The sequence below is a fragment of the Arachis hypogaea genome, unplaced genomic scaffold, assembly GCF_003086295.3.
Source record: "Arachis hypogaea cultivar Tifrunner unplaced genomic scaffold, arahy.Tifrunner.gnm2.J5K5 arahy.Tifrunner.gnm2.scaffold_84, whole genome shotgun sequence".
Classification (NCBI taxonomy): domain Eukaryota; kingdom Viridiplantae; phylum Streptophyta; class Magnoliopsida; order Fabales; family Fabaceae; genus Arachis; species Arachis hypogaea.
In genome coordinates, this window is record NW_027255499.1 from 1 (window position 1) to 15,936 (window position 15,936).

A 15,936-nucleotide genomic window follows, 5' to 3' on the forward strand; every position below is an offset into this window, starting at 1 on the left:
AAAACATGCTAACATCTACATGAAATTATCCCAAAGCTATAAAATATCCGCTCATCAACTATCCAGGATTTTACGCCTGTACGCTCTGATGATCTGAAGGGATGTGAGCGGGATCTCTTGCCTCTCTCCTCACATCTAGCGCAAGCAATATTAACCACCGTCCTTACGCCGCCGGCTACCTTGACAGGCGGGATTATCCATCGTCTCTGCGGGCGCATAGGGTTCATAATCTCAGTATAAAATAGTAGTACAGTGATTTTCAAAACATTTTAGTACAAAATGGATCCATCACTTCATTCAAAGTCCTTGACTCTTTTCAACCACTGTCCCTTTACATTTCAGTTCCTTGATCTCGCATCTCATTCAGGAACCATTCATCACACATCATCAAACCTTCCCCAATAGAAAGAAACCTAGTCCTCCGTCTGCGAACTTTTCCAAAATAAATAGTATATAAAACCTTAAACTATTTCCCATGTTTGAGCACCCAAAAAAATGCCCAAAAGTCTTAAAAAGGTGTTATGGAGGACTACAACCTCATGGGAAGGTGAAATAGTTGAAAACAAAGCAAAATTTGAGAAACAGGGCGTGTGCGTCTGCACAAGAGTGTGCGTACGCACAGGTACCAAAACTTTCAAAAGCTATTCATTCGCACAAGCTGTGCGAGCATCCCAACAAACGATCCTTCCAACGTGTGCGTGCGCACAGGTCTGTGCTGATGCAGGTGATGAGTGGATAATTTGTACGCTTTTTGGCATTGTTTTTAGTATGTTTTTAGTATGATCTAGTTAGTTTTTAGTATATTTTTATTAGTTTTTGTTAAAATTCACTTTTCTGGACTTTACTATGAGTTTGTGTGTTTTTCTGTGATTTCAGGTATTTTCTGGCTGAAATTGAGGACTGAGCAAAAATCTGATTCAGAGACTAAAAGGACTGCAGATGCTGTTGGATTCTGACCTCCCTGCACTCGAAGTGGATTTTCTGGAGCTACAGAAGCCCAATTGGCGCGCTCTTAAAATCGTTGGAAAGTAGACATCCTGGGCTTTCCAGCAATATATGATAGTCCATACTTTGCCCAATATTTGATGGCCCAAATCGGCGTTCAAAGTCACCCTCAGAAATCCCAGCGTTAAACGCCGGAACTGGCACCAAAATGGGAGTTAAACGCCCAAACTGGCACTAAAGCTGGCGTTTAACTCCAAGAGGAGTCTCTACACGAAAATGCTTCATTGCTCAGCCCAAGCACACACCAAGTGGGCCGGAAGTGGATTTTTATGTCATTTACTCATCTCTGTAACCTAGGCTACTAGTTCTCTATAAGTAGGACCTTTTACTATTGTATTTTCATCTTTGGACATTAGTTCTAAGATATTGGGAGGCTGGCCATTCAGCCATGCCTAGACCTTGTTCTTATGTATTTTCAACGGTGGAGTTTCTACACACCATAGATTAAGGTGTGGAGCTCTGCTGTACCTCGAGTATTAATGCAATTACTATTGTTCTTCTATTCAATTCCGCTTGTTCTTGTTCTAAGATATCATTGTTCTTCAACTTGATGAATGTGATGATCCGTGACACTCATTATCATTCTCACCTATGAACGTGTGACTGACAACCACCTCCGTTCTACCTTCGATTGGGTGAATATCTCTTGGATTCCTGATACACGATGCATGGTTGATCGCCTGACAACCGAGCGCTCGCCTGACAACAAGCCAGCCATTCCGTGAGATCAGAGTCTTCGTGGTATAGGCTAGAACTGATGGCGGCATTCAAGAGAATTCGGAAGGTCTAACCTTGTCTGTGGTATTCTGAGTAGGATTCAATGATTGAATGACTGTGACGTGCTTCAAACTCCTGAGGGCGGGGCGTTAGTGACAGACGCAAAAGAATCACTGGATTCTATTCCGGCCTGATCGAGAACCGACAGATGGATAGCCGTGCCGTGACAAGGTGCGTTGAACATTTCCACTGAGAGGATGGGAGGTAGCCACTGACAACGGTGAAACCCTTGCTTAAGCTTGCCATGGAAAGGAGGAAGAAGGATTGGATGAAAACAGTAGGAAAGCAGAGAGACGGAAGGGAAGGCATCTTCATACGCTTATCTGAAGTTCCTACCAATGAATTACATAAGTATCACTATCTTTATCTTTATGTTTTATGCGTTTATCACCATACCCATTTGAGTTTGCCTGACTAAGATTTACAAGGTTACCATAGCTTGCTTCATACCAACAATCTCTGTGGGATCGACCCTTACTCGCGTAAGGTTTATTACTTGGACGACCCAGTACACTTGCTGGTTAGTTGTGCGAAGTTGTGTTTATGCCATGGTATTGAGCACCAAGTTTTTGGGGCCATTACTAGGGATTATTTGAGTTGTGAAAAAGTATTGATCACAATTTCGTGCACTAAGTTTTTGGCGCCGTTGCCGGGAATTGTTGAGTTTGGACAACTGACGGTTCATCTTGTTGCTTAGATTAGGTATTTTTTTTTTCGGAATTCTTGATGATGAATTCTAAAGTTTCATGATGATTTGTTGAAGTCTGGCTGGCTGAGAGGCCATGTCTAATTTCATTGGACCGAGGTTTCAACTTATCATCACAAGAGCTTGTTGATTTCTATCAATCTTGCTTTTGGAGCAGTGATCTGCTAAGGCTTGGCTGGCCATTGGCCATGTCTAGTGTTTTGGACAGAAGCTTTCTTTGAAAGCTTGGCTAGCTGTGAAGCCATGTCTAATTCCTGGACCGGAGTCTTAGACTAAACATTGCATGATTCCTGGAATTCTCATTAAGAATTTTGATATCTTTTTCCACTTTATTTTCGAAAAACACAAAAAAAAAAGGATACAAAATCATAAAATCCAAAAATATTTCTTGTTTGAGTTTAGTGTCTCATGTTAAGTTTGGTGTCAATTGCATGCATTCATTCATGTGTCTTAAGGATCTTCAAATAATTCTTGATGATTTCTTACTCTGATCTTTGAATTCTATTGACTTGAGTGTTTCGTGTGTCTCATGTGCATTCTCATTAGTGTCAGTAGTGTACAAACTGCTAAGTTTGGTGTCTTGCATGCATTGTTCTTTTGATTTTAGTTGCATTTTGAGTTTTCCTTATTATTAAAAATCCAAAAATATTTTTAATTTGTGTCTTCTCAAGTCAATAATACAGAGAATTGAAGATTCAGAACATACAGCAGAGGAGTTGCACAGAAAAAGCTGGGCGTTCAAAACGCCCAGTGAAGAAGGACAGACTGGCGTTTAAACGCCAGCCAGGGTACCTGGTTGGGCGTTTAATGCCCAAAAGGGTATAGTTTTGGGCGTTAAACGCCAGAATGTGCACCATTCTGGGCGTTTAACGCCAGGATGGCACAAGAGGGAAGATTTTGTTTTCAATGCAAATTTTTTTCAAGTTTTCAAAAGTTTTCAAAATCAAATCTTTTTCAAATCAAATCTTTTCAATCAAATCTTTTTCAAATTCAATTTCTTTCCTTTTTCAAAGATACTTGCTATCAATTAATGATTTGATTCAACATTTCAAGTATGTTGCCTTTTCTGTTGAGAAAGGTTTAATGTTTGAATCATATCTTTTCTTGATAGCCAAGTCATTAATTTTCAAAATCAAATCTTCTTAAAATGTTTTTCAAATCATATCTTCTCAATCACATCTTTTTTAAAACTAATCATATCTTCTTAACCACATCTTTTTCAAATAGTTTTCAATCAATCTTTTTGATTTCTAATTTCAAAATCTTTTTCAAAAATCACTTGATTTCTTTTCCACTTTCATTTTCGAAAATCATTAGTGTTTTTCAAAAATGTTTTCAAAATCTTTTCCTTAATTTTCGAAAATTACTTCCCTTCTTCTCACATCCTTCTATTTATGGACTAACACTATTCCTTAATGCAAAATTCGAACTCCATCTTCTTTGATAAGTTCGAATTTTCTATTTCTGTCTTCTACTTTTCTTCTCCTCTGACACCTAAAGGAATCTCTATACTGTGACATAGAGGATTCCACATTTTCTTGTTCCCTTCTCCTTCTTATGAGCAGGAGCAAAGACAAAAGCATTCTTGTTGAGGCTGATCCTGAACCTGAAAGGACCTTGAAGAGAAAGCTAAGAGAGGCCAAAGCACAACTCTCTGTAGAGGACCTAACAGAAATCTTCAAAGAAGAAGAACCTATGGCAGCCGAAAACAACAACAATGCCAACAATGCAAGGAAGGTGCTGGGTGACTTTACTGCACCTACTCCCGACTTTTATGGGAGAAGCATCTCTATCCCTGCCATTGGAGCAAACAACTTTGAGCTTAAGCCTCAATTAGTTTCTCTAATGCAACAGAATTGCAAGTTCCATGGACTTTCATTGGAAGATCCTCATCAGTTTTTAGCTGAGTTCTTGCAAATCTGTGACACTGTCAAGACTAATGGGGTTGACCCTGAGGTCTACAGACTTATGCTATTCCTTTTTGCTGTAAGAGACAGAGCTAGGACATGGTTGGACTCACAACCTAAAGAAAGCCTGGACTCTTGGAAAAAGCTAGTCAATGCCTTCTTGGCAAAGTTCTTTCCACCTCAAAAATTGAGTAAGCTTAGAGTGGAAGTCCAAACCTTCAGACAGAAGGAAGGAGAATCCCTCTATGAAGCTTGGGAAAGATACAAACAATTAATCAGAAAGTGTCCTTCTGATATGCTTTCTGAATAGAGCATCATAGGTATTTTCTATGATGGTCTCTCTGAACTATCCAAATGTCTTTGGATAGCTCTGCTGGAGGCTCTCTTCATCTGAAGAAGACGCTACAGAAGCTCAAGAGCTGATTGAAATGGTTGCAAATAACCAATTCATGTACACTTCTGAAAGAAATCCTGTGAACAATGGGACTAGTCAGAAGAAAGGAGTTCTTGAGATTGACACTCTGAATACTATATTGGCTCAGAATAAAATATTGACCCAACAAGTCAATATGATTTCTCAAAGTCTGTCTGGAATGCAAAATGCACCAAGCAGTACTAAGGAGGCTTCATCTGAGGAAGAAGCTTATGATCCTGAGAACCCTTCAATGGAAGAGGTGAATTACATGGGAGAACCCTATGGAAACACCTATAATCCTTCATGGAGAAATCATCCAAATTTTTCATGGAAGGATCAACAGAGACCTCAACAAGGCTTCAACAATAATAATGGTGGAAGAAACAGGTTTAGCAATAGCAAACCTTTTCCATCATCTTCTCAGCAACAGACAGAGAGTTCTAAGCAGAATAACTCTGACTTAGCAACCATGGTCTCTGATCTAATCAAAACCACTCAAAGTTTCATGACTGAAACAAGGTCCTCCATTAGAAATTTGGAGGGACAAGTGGGTCAGCTGAGCAAGAAAATTACTGAACTCCCTCATAGTACTCTTCCAAGCAATACAGAAGAAAATCCAAAAGGAGAGTGCAAGGCCATCAACATGGCCGAATTTTGGGAGGAAGAAGAGGCAGTGAATGCCACTGAGGAAGACCTCAATGGACGTCCACTGGCCTCCAACGAGTTCCCCAAGGAGGAACCATGGGAATCTGAGGCTCAAAATGAGACCATAGAGATTCCATTGGACTTACTTCTGCCATTCATGAGCTCTGATGAGTATTCTTCCTCTGAAGAGGATGAGTATGTCACTGAAGAGCAAGTTGCTAAATACCTTGGAGCAATCATGAAGCTAAATGACAAGTTGTTTGGAAATGAGACTTGGGAGGATGAAGCTCCTTTGCTCACCAAAGAACTGGATAACTTGTCTAGGCAGAAACTGCCTCAAAAGAGACAGGATCCTGGGAAGTTTTCAATACCTTGTACCATAGGCACGATGACCTTCAAGAGGGCCTTGTGTGACTTAGGGTCAAGTGTAAACCTCATGCCTCTCTCTGTAATGGAGAAGCTAGGGATCTTTGAGGTGCAAGCTGCAAAAATCTCACTAGAGATGGCAGACAATTCAAGAAAACAAGCCTATGGACTTGTAGAGGATGTTCTGGTAAAAGTTGAAGACCATTACATCCCTACTGATTTCATAGTCCTAGAGACTGGGAAGTGCATGGATGAATCCATCATCCTTGGCAGACCCTTCCTAGCCACAGCAAAGGCTGTGATTGATGTTGATAGAGGAGAGTTGATCATTCAAGTGAATGAAGAATCCTTGATGTTTAAGGCTCAAGGATATCCCTCTGTCATCATAGAGAGGAAGCATGAAGAGCTTCCCTCAAAACAGAGCCAAATAGAGCCCCCACAGTCAAGCTCTAAGTTTGGTGTTGGGAGGCCACAACAAAACTCTAAGTTTGGTGTTGAACCCCCACATTCAAACTCTAAGTTAGGTGTTGGGAGGTTCCAACATAGCTCTGAGCATTTCTGAGGCTCCATGAGAGTCCTCTGTCAAGCTACTGACATTAAAGAAGCGCTTGTTGGGAGGCAACCCAATATTATATTTTGACTATTTTTCTTTTGTTATTTTATGTTTTTTGTAGGTTGATGATCATGAGAAGTCACAAAATCAATGAAAAAAGCAAAAACAGAATGAAAAACAGAAAGAAAAACAGCACACCCTGGAGGACGCACCTACTGGCGTTTAAACGCCAGTGAGGTTAGCTGTTGGGCGTTTAACGCCCAGTCTGGCACCATTCTGGGCGTTTAACGCCAGAAAGGGGCACCAGACTGGCGTTAAACGCCAGAAAAGGGCAAGAAGCTGGCGTTAAACGCCAGAAATGGGCACCAGCCCGGCGTTTAACGCCAGAATTGGCACAAAACGAGATTTTGCTTGCCATTTGGTGCAGGGATAACTTTTCCTTGACACCTCAGGATCTGTGGACCCCACAGGATCCCTACCTACCCCACCACTCTCTCTCTTCTTCACCCATTCACCAATCACCTCAACACCTCTTCCCAAAAACCCTTCACCTATCAAATCCCATCTTTCTCTTCACCACTCACATCCATCCTTCATAAAACCCCACCTACCTCACCATTCAAATTCAAACCACTTTCCCACCCAAACCCACCCTCAATTGACCGAACCCTACCCTTCCCCCACTCCTATATAAACCCTCCTTCACTCCTTCATTTTCACAACCTAAACACTACTTCTTCCCCTTCTTGGCCGAAAACAAAAGCCATTCCCATCTCCTTCATTTCGTCTTCTTCTACTCTCTTCTTTCTTCTTTTGCTCGAGGACGAGCAAACATTTTAATTTTGGTGTGGTAAAGCATTGCTTTTTGTTTTTCCATAACCATTTATGGCATCCAAGGCCGGAGAAACCTCTAGAAAGAGGAAAGGGAAGGCAAAAGCTTCCACCTCTGAGTCATGGGAGATGAAAAGATTCATCTCAAGGGTGCATCAAGACCACTTCTATGAAGTTGTGGCCTTGAAGAAGGTGATCCCCGAGGTCACTTTTTCACTCAAAAAGGGTGAATATCCGGAGATCCGACATGAGATCCGAAGAAGAGGTTGGGAAGTTCTTACCAACCCCATTCAACAAGTCGGAATCTTGATGGTTCAAGAGTTCTATGCCAATGCATGGATCACCAAGAACCATGATCAAAGTGTGAACCCGGATCCAAAGAATTATCTTACTATAGTTCGGGGGAAATACTTGGATTTTAGTCCGGAAAGTGTAAGGTTGGCATTCAATTTGCCCATGATGCAAGGAGATGAACATCCTTACACTAGAAGGGTCAACTTTGATCAAAGGTTGGACCAAGTCCTCACAGTCATATGTGAAGAGGGCGCCCAATGGAAGAGAGATTCAAGAGGGAAGCCGGTTCAATTGAGAAGGCATGACTCAAACCGTAGCTAGAGGATGGTTAGAGTTTATCCAACGCTCAATCATTCCACTAGCAACCGTCCGAAGTTACCATAGACGGGCTATCATGATTCATAGCATCATGATTGGAGAAGAATAGAAGTTCATGAGGTTATAGCCAAGAGCTTTATAAGGTGGCGGACAAGTCTCTACCTTGGCAAGGTTAGCCTTCCTCATCTCATTTGTCACCTCTGTTATTCAGTTGGAGTTGACATAGAGGGAGACACCCCTATTGATGAGGACAAGCCCATCACTAAGAAGAGGATGGAGCACACTAGAGACCCCACTCATCATGAGATCCTTGAGATTCCTCAAGGGATGCACTTTCCTCCACAAAACTATTGGGAGCAACTAAACACCTCCCTAGGAGAATTGAGTTCCAACATGGGACAACTAAGGGTGGAGCATCAAGAACACTCCATCATCCTCCATGAAATTAGAGAAGATCAAAGAATCATGAGAGAAGAGCAACAAAGACAAGGAAGAGACATTGAGGAGCTCAAGCACTCCATAGGATCTTCAAGAGGAAGAAAGAGCCGCCATCACTAAGGTGGACCCGTTCTTTAATCTCCTTGTTCTTTATTTTTCTGTTTTTCGAATTTTAGTGCTTATGTTTGTCTGTGTTTGTGTCTTGTGATCATTAGTGTCTTAGTGTCTATGCCTTAAAGTTATGAATGTCCTATGAATCCATCACCTTTCTTGAATGAAAAACGTGCTTAATTGAAAAAGAAAAAGAATTGCATGAATTTTGAATTTTATAACAGTTTAATTATTTTGATGTGGTGGCAATATTTTTGTCTTCTGAATGTATGCTTAAACAGTGCATATGTCTTTTGAATTTGTGGTTCATGAATGTTGGCTCTTGAAAGAATGATGAAAAAGGAGACATGTTACTGAGGATCTGAAAAATCATAAAAATGATTCTTGAAGCAAGAAAAAGCAGTGAATACAAAAAAAAAGAGAGAGAGAAAACGAAAAAAGAAGAAAAAGAAAGAAAAAGAAAGAAATAAAGTTGTGATCCAAGGCAATAAGAGTGTGCTTAAGAACCCTGGACACCTCTAATTGGGGACTCTAGCAAAGCTGAGTCACAATCTGAAAAGGTTCACCCAATTATGTGTCTGTGGCATGTATGTATCCGGTGGTAATACTGGAAGACAGAGTGCTTTGGGCCACGGCCAAGACTCAATAAAGTAGCTATGTTCAAGAATCATCATACTTAACTAGGAGAATCAATAACACTATCTGGACTCTGAGTTCCTAGAGAAGCCAATCATTCTGAATTTCAAAGGATAGAGTGAGATGCCAAAACTGTTCAGAGGCAAAAAGCTAAAAGCCCCGCTCATCTAATTGATACTGATCTTCATAGATGTTTTTGGAATTCATTGCATATTCTCTTCTTTTTATCTTATTTGATTTTCAGTTGCTTGAGGACAAGCAACAATTTAAGTTTGGTGTTGTGATGAGCGGATAATTTGTACGCTTTTTGGCATTGTTTTTAGTATGTTTTTAGTATGATCTAGTTAGTTTTTAGTATATTTTTATTAGTTTTTAGTTAAAATTCACTTTTCTGGACTTTACTATGAGTTTGTGTGTTTTTTTGTGATTTCAGGTATTTTCTGGCTGAAATTGAGGGACCTGAGCAAAAATCTGATTCAGAGACTAAAAAGGACTGCAAATGCTGTTGGATTCTGACCTCCCTGCACTCGAAGTGGATTTTCTGGAGCTACAGAAGCCCAATTGGCGCGCTCTCAACGGCGTTGGAAAGTAAACATCCTGGGCTTTCCAGCAATATATGATAGTCCATACTTTGCCCAAGATTTGATGGCCCAAATCGGCGTTCAAAGTCACCCTCAGAAATCCAGCGTTAAACGCCGGAACTGGCACCAAAATGGGACTTAAACGCCCAAACTGGCACTAAAGCTGGTGTTTAACTCCAAGAGGAGTCTCTACACGAAAATGCTTCATTGCTCAGCCCAAGCACACACCAAGTGGGCCCGGAAGTGGATTTTTATGTCATTTACTCATCTCTGTAAACCCTAGGCTACTAGTTCTCTATAAGTAGGACCTTTTACTATTGTATGTTCATCTTTGGACATCTAGTTCTGAGATCATTGGGAGGCTGGCCATTCAGCCATGCCTAGACCTTGTTCTTATGTATTTTCAACGGTGGAGTTTCTACACACCATAGATTAAGGTGTGGAGCTCTGCTGTACCTCGAGTATTAATGCAATTACTATTGTTCTTCTATTCAATTCTGCTTGTTCTTGTTCTAAGATATCACTTGTTCTTCAACTTGATGAATATGATGATCCGTGACACTCATTATCATTCTCACCTATGAATGTGTGACTGACAACCACCTCCGTTCTACCTTCGATTGGGTGAATATCTCTTGGATTCCTGATACACGATGCATGGTTGATCGCCTGACAACCGAGCGCTCACCTGACAAACGAGCCAGCCATTCCGTGAGATCAGAGTCTTCGTGGTATAGGCTAGAACTGATGGCGGCATTCAAGAGAATCTGGAAGGTCTAACCTTGTCTGTGGTATTCTGAGTAGGATTCAATGATTGAATGACTGTGACGTGCTTCAAACACCTGAGGGCGGGGCGTTAGTGACAGACGCAAAAGAATCACTGGATTCTATTCCGGCCTGATCGAGAACCGACAGATGGATAGCCGTGCCGTGACAGGGTGCGTTGAACATTTCCACTGAGAGGATGGGAGGTAGCCACTGACAACGGTGAAACCCTTGCTTAAGCTTGCCATGGAAAGGAGGAAGAAGGATTGGATGAAGACAGTAGGAAAGCAGAGAGACGGAAGGGAAGGCATCTTCATACGCTTATCTGAAGTTCCTACCAATGAATTACATAAGTATCTCTATCTTTATCTTTTATGTTTTATGCATTTATCACCATACCCATTTGAGTTTGCCTGACTAAGATTTACAAGGTGACCATAGCTTGCTTCATACCAACAATCTCTGTGGGATCGACCCTTACTCGCGTAAGGTTTATTACTTGGACGACCCAGTACACTTGCTGGTTAGTTGTGCGAAGTTATGTTTATGCCATGGTATTGAGCACCAAGTTTTTGGGGCCATTACTAGGGATTATTTGAGTTGTGAAAAAGTATTGATCACAATTTCGTGCACCACCAGGGCATCTTGGCTAGTTTCACTGACCTTTCTTTACTGTTTTTAGGGTAGTTTCATGCATTTTCTTAAGAAATAAGATAGTTTTGGGTGGATATTCACTTACATCTTGATTCAAGCATACATTGTGCACTTTACATGATTTCATGAGAATTTTGCATGAATTATATGACAAAATGGATGATGCATGACTCATGACTTGTACTAGAACTTTGATGCACTTTGTTGCTTGATTTCAGGACAAAAGAAGCAAAGAAGAACCACGTTAGCAGCCACGTTAGTTTAGCTAACGTGACCTCTAACATGGAATGGGAGCTAGCTTGCAAAGTTAGTGAGAAAGGTAATCGCCAATAACGCCCTCGAAGCCATCATAGCCCACGTTAAGAGTCACGTTAACTAAGTTATCGTGAACTCTAACGTGGAAGAAGACAACAAGGCCAACGTTAGTGACACTCTCCTTTGTCACTAACGTTGGACCAAGCTCATAATTGGCCACGTTAGTTGCCACGTTAACTGGTGCGCGAAATTGTGAACAATACTTTTCACAACTCTCATAATCCCCGGTCATGAACCCAAAAACTTGGTGTTCAATACCATGGCATTACACAACTTCGCACAACTAACCAGAAGTGCACTGGGTCGTCCAAGTAATAAACCTTACGCGAGTAAGGGTCGATCCCCCAGAGATTGTTAGTATGAAGCAAGCTATGCTCATCTTGTAAATCTTAGTCAGGCAGACTCAAATGGATGTATGATGATGAACGAAATAAACATAAAGGTAAAGATAGAGATACTTATGTAATTCATTGGTAGGAACTTCAGATAAGCGCATGAAGATGCCTTCCCTTCCATCTCTCTGCTTTCCTACTGTCTTCATCCAATCCTTCTTACTCCTTTCCATGGCAAGCTCATGTAGGGTTTCACCATTGTCAGTGGCTACCTCCCATCCTCTCAGTGAAAACGTTGCCTATGCTCTGTCACAGCATGGGTAATCAGCTGTCGGTTCTCGTCAGGCCGGAATAGAATCCATCGATTCTTTTGCGTCTGTCACTAACGCCCCGCCTGCTAGGAGTTTGAAGCATGTCACAGTCATTCAATCATTGAATCCTACTCAGAATACCACAGACAAGGTTAGACCTTCTGGATTCTCTTGAATGCCGCCATCAGTTCTAGCCTATACCACGAAGACTCTGATCTCACGGAATGGTTGGCTCGTTTGTCAGACGAGCACTCGGTTGTCAGGCGATCAACCATGCATCGTGCAATCAGGAATCCAAGAGATATTCACCCAATCGAATGTAGAACGGAGGTGGTTGTCAGTCACACGTTCATAGGTGAGAATGATGATGAGTGTCACGGATCATCACATTCATCAAGTTGAAGAACAAGTGATATCTTAGAACAAGAACAAGCGGAATTGAATGGAAGAACAATAGTAATTGCATTAATACTCGAGGTACAGCAGAGCTCCACACCTTAATCTATGGTGTGTAGAAACTCCACTGTTGAAAATACATAAGAACAAGAGTGATCATTAGTTTCGGCCCCAGAGAGGGAACCAGAAGAACCAAGATGAGAATACAATAGTATAATGTCCTACTTATAGAAAACTAGTAGCCTAGGATGTACAGAGATGAGTAAATGACATAAAAATCCACTTCCGGGCCCACTTGGTGTGTGCTTGGGCTGAGCAATGAAGCATTTTCGTGCAGAGACTTCTCTTGGAGTTAAACGCCAACTTTAGTGCCAGTTTGGGCGTTTAACTCCCATTTTGGTGCCAGTTCCAGCGTTTAACGCTGGAATTTCTGAGGGTGACTTTGAACGCCGGTTTGGGCCATCAAATCTTGGGCAAAGTATGGACTATCATATATTGCTGGAAAGCCCAGGGTGTCTACTTTCCAACGCCGTTGAGAGCGCGCCAATTGGGCTTCTGTAGCTCCAGAAAATCCACTTCGAGTGCAGGGAGGTCAGAATCCAACAGCATCTGCAGTCCTTTTTGGTCTCTGAATCAGATTTTTGCTCAGGTCCCTCAATTTCAGCCAGAAAATACCTGAAATCACAGAAAAACACACAAAATCATAGTAAAGTCCAGAAAAGTGAATTTTAACTAAAAACTAATAAAAATATACTAAAAACTAACTATATCATACTAAAAACATACTAAAAACAATGCCAAAAAGCATACAAATTATCCGCTCATCACAACACCAAACATAAATTGTTGCTTGTCCTCAAGCAACTGAAAATCAAATAAGATAAAAAGAAGAGAATATGCAATGAATCCCAAAAACATCTGTGAAGATCAGTATTAATTAGATGAGCGGGGCTTTTAGCTTTTTGCCTCTGAATAGTTTTGGCATCTCACTCCATCCTTTGAAATTCAGAATGATTGGCTTCTTTAGGAACTTAGAATCCAGATAGTGTTATTGATTCTCCTAGTAGAGTATGATGATTCTTGAACATAGCTACTTATTGAGTCTTGGCTGTGGCCCAAAGCACTCTGTCTTCCAGTATTACCACCGGATACATACATGCCACAGACACATAATTGGGTGAACCTTTTCAGATTGTGACTCAGCTTTGCTAAAGTCCCCAATTAGAGGTGTCCAGGATTCTTAAGCACACTCTTTTTGCCTTGGATCACAACTTTATTTCTTTCTTTTCTCTCTTTTTTTTCGTTTTTTTTTTGAATAGAAATGCTTTTTCTTGCTTCAAGAATCATTGTAATGATTTTTTAGATCCTCAGTAACATGTCTCCTTTTTCATCATTCTTTCAAGAGCCAACATTCATGAACCACAAATTCAAGATACATATGCACTGTTTAAGCATACATTCAGAGAACAAAAATATTGCCACCACATCAAAATAATTAAACTATTATAAAATTCAGAATTCATGCAATTCTTTTTCTTTTTCAATTAAGCACGTTTTTATTCAAGAAAGGTGATGGATTCATAGGACATTCAGAACTTTAAGGCATAGACACTAAGACACTAATGATCACAAGACACAAACATGGATAAACATAAGCATAAAATTCGAAAAACAGAAGAATAAAGAACAAGGAAATCAAAGAACGGGTCCACCTTAGTGATGGCGGCTCTTTCTTCCTCTTGAAGATCCTATGGAGTGCTTGAGCTCCTCAATGTCTCTTCCTTGTCTTAGTTGCTCCTCCTCATGATTCTTTGATCTTCTCTAATTTCATGGAGGATGATGGAGTGTTCTTGGTGCTCCACCCTTAGTTGTCCCATGTTGGAACTCAATTCTCCTAGGGAGGTGTTTAGTTGCTCCCAATAGTTTTGTGGAGGAAAGTGCATCCCTTGAGGAATCTCAGGGATCTCATGATGAGTGGGGTCTCTTGTGTGCTCCATCCTCTTCTTAGTGATGGGCTTGTCCTCATCAATGGGGATGTCTCCCTCTATGTCAACTCCAACTGAATAACAGAGGTGACAAATGAGATGAGGAAAGGCTAGCCTTGCCAAGGTAGAGGACTTGTCCGCCACCTTATAAAGCTCTTGAGCTATAACCTCATGAACTTCTATTTCTTCTCCAATCATGATGCTATGGATCATGATAGCCCGGTCTATGGTAACTTCGGACCGGTTGCTAGTGGGGATGATTGAGCGTTGTATAAACTCCAACCATCCTCTAGCCACGGGTTTGAGGTCATGCCTTCTCAATTGAACCGGCTTTCCTCTTGAATCTCTCTTCCATTGGGCGCCCTCTTCACATATGACTGTGAGGACTTGGTCCAACCTTTGATCAAAGTTGACCCTTCTAGTGTAAGGGTGTTCATCTCCTTGCATCATGGGCAAATTGAATGCCAACCTTACACTTTCCGGACTAAAATCCAAGTATTTCCCCGAACCATAGTAAGATAATTCTTTGGATCCGGGTTCACACTTTGATCATGGTTCTTGGTGATCCATGCATTGGCATAGAACTCTTGAACCATCAAGATTCCGACTTGTTGAATGGGGTTGGTAAGAACTTCCCAACATCTTCTTCAGATCTCATGTTGGATCTCCGGATATTCACCCTTTTTGAGTGAAAAAGGGACCTCGGGGATCACCTTCTTCAAGGCCACAACTTCATAGAAGTGGTCTTGATGCACCCTTGAGATGAATCTCTCCATCTCCCATGACTCGGAGGTGGAAGCTTTTGCCTTCCCTTTCCTCTTTCTAGAGGTTTCTCCGGCCTTGGATGCCATAAATGGTTATGGAAAAACAAAAAGCAATGCTTTTACCACACCAAACTTAAAATGTTTGCTCGTCCTCGAGCAAAAGAAGGAAGAAGGGAGTAGAAGAAGAAGAAATGAGGGGAAAGGGAATGGCTTTGTGTTCGGCCAAAGGGGAGAGAAATGGTGTTTAGGGTGTGTGAAAATGAAGGAGTGAAGGAGGGTTTATATAGGAGAGGGAGAGAGGGATGTTCGGCCATTTGAGGGTGGGTTTGGGTGGGAAAGTGGTTTGAATTTGAATGGTGAGGTAGGTGGGTTTTATGAAGGATGGATGTGAGTGGTGAAGAGAAGATGGGACTTGATAGGTGAAGGGTTTTTGGGGAAGAGGTGTTGAGGTGATTGGTGAAGAAGAGAGAGAGTGGTAGGGTAGGTGGGGATCCTGTGGGGTCCACAGATCCTGAGGTGTCAAGGAAAGTCATCCTGCACCAAATGGCATTCAAAATCACGTTTTGAGCCATTTCTGGCGTTAAACGTCGGGCTGGTGCCCATTTCTGGCGTTTAACGCCAGCTTCTTGCCCCTTTCTGGCGTTTAACGCCAGTCTGGTGCCCCTTTCTGGCGTTAAACGCCCAGAATGGTGCCAGACTGGGCGTTAAACGCCCAACAGCTAACCTCACTGGCGTTTAAACGCCAGTGGGTGCGTCCTCCAGGGTGTGCTGTTTTTCTTCCTGTTTTTCATTCTGTTTTGCTTTTTCATTAATTTTGTGACTTCTGATGAT

General features: G+C 41.5%; 1 non-coding gene across 1 annotated transcript; it reads right to left on the reverse strand.

Moving 5' to 3' along the window:
• Window positions 1-4,588: 4,588 nt before the first annotated feature.
• LOC112804824 (small nucleolar RNA R71) lies at window positions 4,589-4,696 on the reverse strand. Its single transcript, XR_003203445.1, has one exon. It is a non-coding gene; the product is annotated as a small nucleolar RNA R71 (small nucleolar RNA).
• Window positions 4,697-15,936: the final 11,240 nt, after the last annotated feature.